We start from the raw sequence: 9,226 nt of genomic DNA on the forward strand, positions 1-9,226 counted from the left end.
AAGTAAACATTTCTATTTTTTTATGGTTTTTTTTGAATAAGAAGACTAAGGAAGGAGCATATCAAAAATCTTAGGTCCATCGCGATGGGACTCAAATATGGCCGACTTAAATTCCGGTTTATCAGTGCCGTTCTAATTTTATTTAAAAAATGTAAAACTATGATGTAGGGCAGACGTGGGGTAGACTCAATATTTTTTTTTATTTTACGTTGTGAATAAATGTTGGTAGTTATTAAAATTGTTATAAAAATATATTATTATAATAAAAGTAGATAAGTTTTAATAATTATTTATTAACACAAACATCCGATACGCTACTGAAGCAGGTAAGTCAAATTAACGTATCTAAATTCTTTGACATCTAATCTTTGACAAGTAGTAAATAAAAGCAAAAATGCAAGAAAAAATATATAATTAGTTAATTTAAGCGAATTTCATAAATGATTGGTTTACTACACGTATGTATATTATATAGTCACTTACTAGCGAAAAGTTGTTCTATTATTTCACTCGATTTTTGCCGAGGTCTACCGTACGTTACACAACCAACTATTTTAGTCTAGTAGAGTCTTTTTCGATAAATCGCGATAGTGTCACTGTTAATTTAAGTTCTGCCACAATTTTCATCTAGATTTACTACCTCTATAGATACAATTATCAATAGTAGAATAAATAATAAATAACATAAAATAAGTTCCGTAAAGACTGACAAATCCACAAAATTTCAAATCAAATTCAGTCAATGATCCCCACCCTAGAGTCCTTTTTCCGCCCACCATGCATGAATACATGGATAGCATTATGCTCCTTCCTTAGTCTTCTTATTCAAAGGTAACTACATATTTGTCTGTCATTTGTCTGACATAAAATGCTTTCTGTACGTAGGAATGATGTCATGTAGATAAATAGGAGAGTTATTCAGATTTTGCATCAATTTTTTTAAAAATATATTTTCGAAATTATCTGTATCGATATGTTTCCATTACATGCACAGCCCTATCTAAAGTTGAAATTTATATTTGCGTAATGAATTCGATAACGTATGGACTTTAAAATGAGGAACAAAGAGGAAGAAGAAAGATTCTTTGAGTAAGGAAGTTTTTCATGAATATTTTATCAAGAAAGCTTATCATAGGTTACCGATATTTAGTTCCGAGATAGTTGTTTATGTATTTTAAAAATCCAAATATAACCGTAAGGTGCCCGGTGGCCTAGAGGTACAGGTTCTTGTCTACCAAACTCAAGGTAGTGGGTTCGAATCCTACACCCGGCATTTCAGCAGCCTTTTAAAATAGTTTGATCGATAGCTAGGTCGATTCAGCCTTGAATGAGTACTTGGGATTCACAATCCTGAGGTAATAATAGGCGGTTGAAGCGTAGTGCTAGCCACATTATCTTCCTTGTATACCGAATGGCTCTAGAATGGCAAGCTGTACCTTGCTACTCCCAAGGCGTTAAACGCTATATGCGGGAGCTATTATTATTATTAAAATATAACCGTTGTAATTGGTTTTTGATTTAAAAATTTATAATCTTACTAGCGTGTACCCGCGACTTCGTTCACGTCAAATTAATCATTTGTAATGGTGATGATAAAGCAAAGCAAGAATTTCCAATAACATACAAACTGGATAAAATTTTCTCACATTTATGTCAGCATGAGAAAAAACAATATGGCGATATTATTATATAACTTGGTAATATTGGAGGGGTAGTTTCATCTCGTTGGAATTTGACTTTCGAAAAATCCGTTTGCCAAAAATAAGCTTTTTACGTCAAGCAGTTTAAGCAGAATCGTGGTTAATCAATTACCCAACTTTTTGGAACCCCTGTATGATTTTTTAAGATATTTCAAAATATTTAAAAAAAAATTATGCGTGTTCAAGCGTTTTCCCGAAAGACTAAGCGTTTTTTAAATAACAAATATTGTAATATTTGAGGGACGTTTTCACCCTCTTGGAATTTGAGATTCGAAAAACCCCTCCTTATCGAACCTCTACACCCCACAGTCAATCCGTTTGCCAAAAATCAGCTTTAAACGTCAAACAGTTTAAGCAGAATCGTGATTACTCAATGGTCATATTTTATAAAACACCCTGTATAAATTTATAAAAAATCTTAATATATGTAAAACAACAAAATAAAATATACGTGTTTAAGAGTTTTTCCTAAAAACTCACCGGTTTTTAATCAATGACCAAATGATTAATCAATGACCAAATTTTTCGAAACAACCTGTATACATTTTTAAAAAATCTTAATATATGTGAAAAAACAAAAAAAATATACGCGTTTAAGCGTTTTTTCGGAAACTTGACCGTATTTTAAATAAAAAATATTGTAATATTTGAGGGGTGGTTTCACCCTCTTAGAACTGGAATTTCGAAAAATCCCTTCTTATCGAACCTCTACACCCTAGAATCAACCTGTATGCCAAAATTGAGCTTCTTACGTTGAGTGGTTTGAGCAGGATCGTGATTAATCAGTATGTCAGTCACTTAAGGATTTTATATATTAGTATAGATTGTATACATATATATTATTGTATGTAGTAATTGTATATTCACTTTAGATTAACTTATAATATATGTTTTTAACCACGCTAAATAATACCGTTGAAAATCAACAATATTAAATCTAATTATGACCGGTTCAATGTAAATAATCAAGTTGTTTATTGATAAACAGTAAAGGCTGTTTAAAATCCATCCATTCAATATTAAATACAAGTTATTTATTGTTTTTGTTCAAACTCCTAAATGCATAAAATAAATAACCATGCCCTCATGGATTTATTGATAAAGAATCTATTATAATTTCACTAAATCGAAATAAAATGAATATTTAGTTAAATTTAATATAGGTATTTAATTTAATTTTTAAGGTAACAAAAAAATTAAAAAAGTAATATGTATTGTAGATGTAACATATTGAAGATATTAAATACCCTATTATTGATATATGTGCGAGATTTAGAGATGTATTAATTAGAACATACATCACTGTCAAATAATCACATCATTATCTTATTAACAGCAGAACTTTATTAGAATATACCGGATGCGTCTTAAAAGTGGCTCACCTCTATAACTTTTTGACATTTTTTAACCACAAGATTGACAAAAAATCTCTCACTTCACTGTCAGGCGATAAGCCGTGGCAGCTAGTATTTCCATAACTTAAGAGGTTACGATTGTCATATATTCACTTAGTAATTTTAAATTAAACATGACTGCTCTATTATACCGGGTGCGTCTCAAAAGTGGCTCACCCCCTATAACTTTTTTATTTTTTCAGATAAAAAAATGAGATTTAGTATGTTAGTATATGACATAAATTAGGATTGACTGACATATAGAATTGAGCGTCCAGATTGCACAACGACCTTAGCGCGTGGCCGCGGGCAGCCCAGTAGGCAAGCGAGACAGCTACGCGCCGATTTAACAAAATAAATAATTTTTAACCTGCCGTCATTTAGTTAATAATTATCGTATCGTGTTGATTTTTGCATAGAAATACTCATGAGTCTTTAGCGCTTCCGACAAGCCTAAATAACTGGATTATTTTTTTATATTTTCGATTTGTTTACATTGTGCGAGCATATTATAACTTTGAGATAAAAATTTCTGTTATAAATTTTAAAACTGACAGATTTTAATACTATCATTTAATTAGTTATACATTTAGTTACAACATATTCAAAATTTAGGTCTATCGGTTTATGCTAGCAGTAATAACAAGTATAAATAAAAAAAATGGTCAGTACAACGCTCGCCGTTTTTAGCGCACGTTCGGCTTTGGTTTTAGTTTTAGCGCTATTTTTACAGAAAATAAATTCTGAACTTTGATCAAATGACAAGAACATTATCATTGCCGATATCTCCTGGTTATAATGTAGCATTATTTTAGCTTAAAAAACTTGAATTATGCGGCTTTTTTGCGAGAGCTACCGGCGCTGCGTTAATAAAAAGATGGCTATGTACGTCAATTGAAAGACAGTATTTGCGATAGTCTTTTGTTTACACGGAGTATAGAAAAACTTTTCCACAGCTTGTTTACCAGTAGGATTTGTGCGTTTTTTAAAAATTATTTATTATTAAATAGAGGTAAATTCCACCAAAAAGAAAAATCAAAAGTTAGTAGAAATCCGGATAAATGGAAGTGCAATATTTCTAAAAAAGCTCGTGACGAGGTAAAATTACAGTCTATTGTGGCTAGGATTGACGTACATAGCCATCTCTTCATTAACGCAGCTCCGGTAGCTCGCGCAAAAAAAACCCGCACAATTCAAGTTTTTTTTAACAATTCAATATTTTGAAAAATGAATTCGTCAACTCGTTATTCAATTCGAACTCGTTATTACTGCTAGCATAAACCGATAGACCTAAATTTTGAATATGATGTAACTAAATGTATAACTAATTAAATGATGGTATTCATATCTGTCAGTTTTAAAATTTATAACAGAGATTTTTATCTCAAAGTTATAATATGCTCGGGCAATGTAAACAAATCGAAAATATAAAAAATAATCCAGTTATTTAGGCTTGTCGGAAGCGCTAAAGACTCCTATGAGTATTTCTATGCAGAAATCAACACGCTACGATAATTATTAACGAAATGACGGCAGGTTTAAAATTATCTATTTTGTTAAATCGGCGCGTCCCTGTCTCGCTTGCCTACTGGGCTGCCCGCGCCCACGCGCTAAGGTCGTTGTGCAATCCGGACGCTCAATTGTTTTCGGTCACTTCCTGTTTCACCGGAAATGACTACAACTTTTAATTTTTAAATGGCACCCTCGATATTTTTTTTTAATTTATTTGATAGAAAATATCACTCTGAATCGAATGACATATCATATGTAAACTTTTGACATATTCGCTTAAAAACAAATTGTACTTTAAAATTCAATCTAGACTGCCATGGCTATGTTAAAAACACTAATTTTTAATCAAGGATTCTTGGAAAAATAGATTTGATCGTTTAATGTTTTTAGTGTTTTGTCCTGGCCGGTGAAAATATGCCCAAATCGTATTTTTAATCATATCTCAATTTTTTCAAATGGAACGAGGGTGACTCATTAGCATATTTGGAAAAAGCATTTTTTACGAATAATTTGATACCACACACTTGGTATTTCGAGTCAAATTATCGTTATGAACCGCATGTTATAATTTCAAATAAACCATATGCGAAAATGTCAAAAGTTGACATATCCCCAATAGCACAAGATATTGGCCCAATATTTAGGATATGTTGGGTAAAAATTGTAAGCTGGCCCAATATTGCCGATTTTTAGCCAATATTGGTAGTTGATTGGCAATAAAACTTTTTCCTTTATTATAATTCTATATTTTCACAATAACGTACCAATATTTAAATAATGCATAATTATTTTAATTTTTCAAAAAAAAATATTCATATTATTACAGTCATGTTAGTTTACGACATTATTCTTTTATAGTTTAATAATTCATTGTTTTTTTTAATATAATTGCAATTTACTATTGTCATGCCAATAATTCATAATTTGTGTAATATTTTTGACTTGCAATTGAGTGTTAACTAATCAGTATACCCTGCAGAAATTCTGTAACGCCAGTGGTGAGTGCCAAACACAGTGCCAAATAAACGAAAAGCAATAAAGAAATCTGGTCTGGATAGCCACAACGTCATAAAACGGGTTCCTGTTGCATCCCCACTCTTCTTCCCTATGACGCATTCATTGATGACGCCGCGCGTGCGCCCGCCCGACTTATTTTATAATTTGTTGTGTTCTTTGCATCTCAAAATCATGATACATGCCTTAAAATTAATATCAAGTAAATAATTTGTGATTTATCTATTTGTGTGCAGTGTAATTTGGATCATTTTAAGTAAAGGTGAACTGGTAAGTAGTTTATTTCAACAACTTTTAAATGTAGACTAGTAGATATTTCCTGTAAGAGGCATCCTAACCTAAACATTTACTCAACTACCAGACAATTTAGAAGTAAATAAAAACCTAAAATAATAGCCGTATCCTATTAATTCTCACTTGAATTGTGAAAACTGTTGAAATAAACCTGATGTTTAATTAATGTCAATATTTTTCATATTTTTACATAGGTAAATGGAAACGTTGGGCCAATATTGGCTAAATATAGAATCGAGTTAGCAAAGTTCTGGAGCATTTTAAAACCGCGCGGTTCCAAGTATGGTGAACCTATTGGTTTCCTAGATATTTCACGTTTTTACATTTGATCATTTAATATTTAGACCATATTAGATGTAAATAATTATTTATATAATTTGAAACGTCCTAACCTAAACATATTTAATACATTATCACTGAACTACAAAAAAGAGATTTTACTCCAAGCAAAAGGAAATCTTTATTTAAAGAAAATTTTAAGTATCAAAAAACATAAAGTACGTTGTATGGCTGAATCACCATCGGTTTTGAACAATGGTCAAAGGGAATTAGACGCAAGTCCCTTTGAGCCGTCAGTAGCTTTAACAGGTAACATATATTGATGAAGATCACTTATATTTTGTAGAAATACCTACTTGAACCAAGATAACTTGGGCGTTTGATGTATATTTTTAGCTTCTGAGAGATTGATCTTAAAAGAAATAAAAAAGTTGAATTGGGAAATACAGGATATGAAAAAAACAGTAAACAAGATTCAGGACCTGTTGCTCACAATTAGCATGATTAATATTAAGTTCTAGTGAAGAACCTTTTCAACTACCAATTGAGAACCACGCTTTACTAGAATCTATAGAGCAGCATTTAGAAGATGAAAAAAATATTGAACTTTTGGTAATAATAATTATTTGCAGATTATACTCGTATGAGAAACAAAATGTAAAGCTTATCAAATTGTTTATTTTAGGCTCAACGATTATACCTTTGTGGAGGGGACAATACCCACAAATCTGTTTTTTTATTAATGAAAAATGTTTGCCAGAGATGTAGTAATGCTCTATTCTGGATCAGGAAAGAAGGGAAAATTATCATTTCAGAAGTTGTCATGTTATAAGGCTATTATAAGTATAAATTTTAAATTGTTTTGGTAATAAATTGCAATTAACAAAATTTTGCTTTGTGTTTCATAGAAGCTGTTCGTTTTCCAGGCGCCACGGATGCAGGTATTAACAAATCCATATCTTTGTATTTGACAGGAGCAGCAGACAGGAAGGAAGACGTAAAAACAGAAATGCCCAATATATACAGTTATTTTGAAACAGAAAAATATTTTTCGTTTTTTTATTTATTATCAGGATAACAGCTTATTTTTCATTATTTTATTTTATATAGCAATATATTATGTTTTTATTGATGTAACGTTTTATTGAATCTTTCCCTAATATTTACTTCCCGAATCTATACAACATATTGGTTACAAAGAAGTGCAGTTTTTTTTATATTTCTTTTATTTTTAAAACATATTATATAATATATATCATTCTCATTCAAAAATAATGTTCCACTGTATATATAAAACATACAATAACTTGCATAAAATGCATTGACTTTTCGAACTATCTTGATATTTTGATATCAAGTGACAATAAAAAGTTTCCAGGGAGTTTCCTATTCCGAATCTTGATTATGTGGTATGTACATAGATTCAATGTACAGACTAAATATTGGTCCAAGATTTGCGAAACAAAATGGAAAAATATATGTAAATTATGTTGGACCATTATTGAAAAAATACATTATGTCTATAAATATAGCAAATATAGGATAAATATTAAATATCCATATTGGATCAATATCGATTTTTAACAAAGGACAAATATATGAATGCTATATTTTACCATTAAAAAAAAATCTCGCCTTTTCTTTATTGGGTCAATATATAAATATATTATTTTACCAATGTTGGTGTGCTACTGGGGATGATATGACATTCTATCCAGAGTGTCATTTTCTATCGAATAAAGTAAAAAAATACCGAGGGTGCCATTTAAAAATTCAAAGTTGTAGTAATTTCCGGTGAGACCGGAAGTGACTGAAAACAATTAGATATGTCAATCAATCCTAATTTATGTCATATACTAACATACCGAATCTCGTTGTTTTATCTAAAATAATAAAAAAGTTATAGGGGTGAGCCACTTTTGAGACGCACCCGTATTCTGTTACAGTATAAATTTGAAATTTGAAACAATAAAAATAGAATTATTAATTTCGAAACATTACAACCATTTTGACGTTGCAAACAGTCCTACTGGAAAATTGAGATTATATTTCAAAAACAGCGCATTTGCTTTTTTTGTCTAGTAATTGAAACGTTTCGCACAAAATAAATACTGTCAAATTAAAAATGTGACATATAAACACTGCTTTTCATTTATGTGTCACGCGTAACATTTGATTTTCCTCGATGTTTTGAACTGACCAACAAAAATATTGATATAGAGTTAAAATTGTACTTATCATAACATGTTGGGATATTTTATATTTTTGCTTAATATTATACAGGGTGATTTACGGTTGATGAAGCCGCAACACGGCTGAAAATAATTTAGACAGATGGAGCAGGTATCTTTATGCGAAATTTCAAAAAAATCCTATCCCCTGTGAATCACCTCATATTTTTTGTATTTTATTTTAGATTCGATGTAGTCTAATAATTATTTTATACCTACTAAAAAACTAACGTTAAAGTTGGCTTCAAATTTTATAATGAAAAAGGTAAAAAGACGAAAATTTCAACGCCAACAGTTAAGCTCGTTTAATCTGCGGAAGCCACTGGACACGTCACTCGTAAATCCGCCACGTTTTTTTTTCTGTAAATTTATTTTTTGGTCAGATAGCACGCCAGTGGGCTTAACGAACAACGCACCAAATCCCACTAAATTTAATGTTTCAGCATTTTGTGTCTCGGTTATAGTTTACAAACTCTTTCTTTATTATGTCTAGAATATAAGAGTTGAATATTGTAGCTTGACGGCGCATTATTCAAATTGGATCTTCAGTATTTTTCTGGGTCGGTTTGTATTTGTTGTTTGTTGTTGCTTGTTCAATAATTTCCAAAATTTTTTTTTATGGTGTAGCCCCCTCACATACAGTGTGACCCACTCAAGACCGGGCACCCTCCATAAAATCTGTGTTTATAGTCCGATTTTGATGATTTTTTTTTCAAATATAAAGTTTCAAAAAATGTACTTTAGGGCTCAATGTCATGTTATTTCACAAAAAACAAGGCCTACTTAATAAAGTTTTTGTGGT

At 30.8% G+C, this 9,226-nt stretch overlaps 1 long non-coding RNA gene across 2 annotated transcripts; it reads left to right on the forward strand.

The window, feature by feature from the left end:
• Nucleotides 1-6,399: 6,399 nt before the first annotated feature.
• LOC115884363 lies at nt 6,400-7,175 on the forward strand. 2 transcript variants are annotated; one of them, XR_004050551.1, is made up of 3 exons: nt 6,400-6,805; nt 6,879-7,018; nt 7,102-7,175. It is a non-coding gene; the product is annotated as an uncharacterized LOC115884363 (long non-coding RNA). The 2 variants fall into 2 exon arrangements; XR_004050552.1 differs by having other exon boundaries at nt 7,120-7,175.
• Nucleotides 7,176-9,226: the final 2,051 nt, after the last annotated feature.

The sequence above is a fragment of the Sitophilus oryzae genome, unplaced genomic scaffold, assembly GCF_002938485.1.
Source record: "Sitophilus oryzae breed Bouriz unplaced genomic scaffold, Soryzae_2.0 scaffold_227_pilon_pilon, whole genome shotgun sequence".
Lineage (NCBI taxonomy): Eukaryota > Metazoa > Arthropoda > Insecta > Coleoptera > Curculionidae > Sitophilus > Sitophilus oryzae.